Source organism: Perissodus microlepis, chromosome 17 (assembly GCF_051167445.1).
Source record: "Perissodus microlepis isolate ML-2025 ecotype Zambia chromosome 17, ASM5116744v1, whole genome shotgun sequence".
Lineage (NCBI taxonomy): Eukaryota > Metazoa > Chordata > Actinopteri > Cichliformes > Cichlidae > Perissodus > Perissodus microlepis.
This window is the reverse complement of record NC_140477.1, coordinates 4,974,893-4,978,502: the sequence shown is the minus strand read 5'-3', so window position 1 is coordinate 4,978,502 and position 3,610 is coordinate 4,974,893.

The following is a 3,610-nucleotide window of genomic DNA, read 5'->3' as shown; positions in this document are numbered from 1 at the left end:
ACTGACAAGCGCCTAAATAGAGAGAGTTACAGTAATCAAGACGTGATGAAATGAAGGCATAACGGTTTTCAGATCTTTAGATGACAAAATAGTTTGACTTTAGAAATGCTCCTAAGCTGGAAAAAACTGTCACGAACAACTGAGTTTTTTATTCATCCAGCTTAAGGGTAGAATCAAAAATGAAGATAAGATTTTTATCATGGGGATGTACATTAGCTGATAGTGGGCCCAAGTAATTTCTTATGAGACTAACAGAGTCTTGGTTGCCAAAAATTACAATGTCAGTTTTGTCATGGTTTAGTTTGAGAGACAGTTCAGAGACAGCCAGCATTTTATGTCACTAAGACAATCTGAAACTTTATGCAATGTACTATCAGCACCTGATTTTAGAGAGAGATAGAACTGTGTATCATCTGCATAAGAGTGATAGGAAATCTGGTGTTTCTGAAAAACAGAGCCTAATGGGAGCATGTATAGGGAGAATAAGATAGCCCAGAATAGAGCCCTGAGGTATTCCACAAGCAAGTGTAGCAGGGGAAGAGTATTTGTTACCCTGCATCACTTCAAAATGGGTCTTGAGTTGGACTTGAAGACACATTTTGGTCTTGCAAGGGGTTCCTGCATCCATGTGTATATCTTAGTATAAATGATCATAGCATAGCGTATGTCTGTTCCCTAACTCCTCCTAGACATCAATCTGGATGACATTTACTATATAAACTGACTTGGGTACCAGGATTATCAATATCTACACCGATCAGGCATAACATTATAATTAGGGATGGGTATCGAAACCCGTTTCTCGTTGAGAACCGGTTCCCACTGTTTCAATTCCTTCGAATTGTTTGGCATTTTTGCAAACGATTCCCTTATCAATTCCAGTCGCCCCGAATGATGTCACCACGTTGCGGAGTATCATTTACCTGGCAGGAAACACGGCGCCTAAGCGGCTCAAACGCTCAAAAGTTTGGTTATACTTTACGAGAACGGATGACAACAGAGCAACTTGCAATACTTGTAAAGTAGATATTTCATTTAAGGGAGGAAACACTACGAATATGCAAAAGCATTTGCTCAAAAAACACACGATAACCTTAAATGAACGTCGTGTTTTTAATTCCGCTCCGGACCCAGCAGCAGCGATAACGTTTGCACGTCCTCTCCCGTTAATGCGGCAGGTAAATAATCAACTAACAGTGCATATTATGTTAGCGTGATCTGCCTTATTACAAATCCTGCCATTACTGTGCATTTAGGTGACCATGATAAGAGAGACAGACAGAGTCTGGCTGGCTCAGATGCTGGCAGTTCTCGCTGCAGTCTACCGGTAGCGTCTCCTTTCAGGCCAGGATAGACGAATGTCACCGAGCAGTGACTAAGTTTGTGGTCAAAGGCTTGCATCCATTTGCCACAGCAGATGCCCCGATTTTCAGTAAGTGAATGTGTTTAATTGTAGGCAGGGACATTACTGGATATTCTTGTGTAATTGCTACAGAATAATTTATGTTATACTTTGTTATTGCTACAGAAGAATATTTATTTTATCATTTAACATTTACATTTTTTTTTTCCTGGGGGACCCTGTGACACCCCATTGAAGAGCCGTAGGCTGTGGATCTCTTAAGATCACACTGCTGGGTTTGTAAGGCCATGTTACTCCTAAATTTCTATCTTGTTCAAAGAGAAGATATAAAACAAAGTTCTAAGCTAATCGACCTTAGTGTTCTCCTTCTTTAAAAATAAGAATCGATAAGAGAATTGATAAAGAATCGAATCGTTAAACAGAATCGAAAATGGACTCGGAATCATGAAAATCTTATCAATACCCATCCCTAATTATGACCATTAACAGGTGAAGTGAATAACACTGATTATCTCTTCATCGGGGCACTTGTTAGTGGATGGCTTTGAACATAAAATCTCCAAGTTGATGTCTGAACCAACAGACAAGCTACTGAAGCTCAGATTACTGAAAAATGTAATGCTGGTTCTGATAGAAAGGGTGTCAGAACACACAGAGCGTCACAATTTGCTGCAAATGAGGCTGAATGGCCGCAGACCAGTCAGGGTGTCCATGTTGAGCACTGTCCACCACCGAAAGCACCAACAATGGGCATGTGAGCATCAGAACTGGACCATGTGGCAATGGAAGAAGTTGAACTTGTCTGATGGATCATGTTTTATTTTACATAACGTGGATGGCCGGGTGCATGTGCGTCACAACAATGCATTATGGTAATAAGGCAAGCCAATGGAGAGGGTGTGATGCATTGAGTAATGTGCTCCTGGGAAACCTTGGGTCCCACCATCCATGTGGATGTTACTTCGACATGTACCACATGCCTAAGGATTGTTACGTCCTTCCATTTATACAGTATTCGCTGATGGCTGGATTCAGCAGGATAATGCTCCCTGCCACAAAGCAAAAATGGTTCAGGAATGGTTTGAGGAGCACAACGATGAATTTAATGTGTCAATCTATGGAGGGCCCACCTCACAACTTCCAGGACTTCAGGGGTCTGTTACATCTTGGTGCCAGATACCATAGCACAGCTTCAGGGGTATAGTGGAGTCCATGCCTTGATGGGTCAGGGCTGTTTTGACACCAAAAGGGGTGGCCAACAAAACATTAGGCAGGTGGTCACAATCTTATCCCTGATTGGTATATATGAATTTGGGGAATTATTTGTAGAAGGCTGAAATCCTTTCAAATTATATATATTATATGTAGAAGCTGATCTCAAACAAATGGTGACATGTATGTTGTTTTTTGTGAATACATTTTTTAGTACAGCGGTTCTTGGGGCTCACTGGAATGTGTTGCCATGCATATCTGGTAAATATGAGATGCTAATCCTGCTTGTAACTTGATTACTTTGTCTTATTCGATGCATATGTAGCTTCCAAAGAAGAATAAGAAAATTTGTTTGATGGTGAGCCGTTTGTTAAGGCTGGTGAAGCATTACAAAATAAAAGGCAAACAATCACCTAAACTGGGAGAACAAAGTCTAAACATAAAAAACCCTGAAATGTGAACATGAATATGAACATAGAAACCTGGCATGGAAAACCTTAAACATGAAGGCTTGGCATGGATTCATAGATCTGGAAACATGACATGACACAGCAGGATAGCAGACGATCGGACGAGGAATGAATGAAAACACACAAACTAAATGCACACAGGAGGTGATCAGGGGAAGTGGAAACACATGGGGAAACAGCTGATTAGAATGAACATAATGATGCTAAAAGAGAACTGAAACTAAACACAATGAACATGGGACACCAGACCTCCTCAAAATAAAACAGGATACATAACAAGACGCGGACATGATACGAGCTTGACAACATAGGACACGAAGATTCAAGATGACGAACCGACAAGGGAGACTTAAACACAGGAGGTGATAACACAAAGGAAGTCTAATAAACAGAGAACTATAACTGTGCAAACTAGGAGCTTTAGATGATTAAATGAACCCAAACATAAACCATAAACATCAAATTATATTAAAATTCAAAGCGCTGGGTCAAACAGCCCAGGATCGTGACAGTTAATCCAGCTAAGGTGGTTTATAAACTGTACAAATCCTTCCAACGTGCCAAA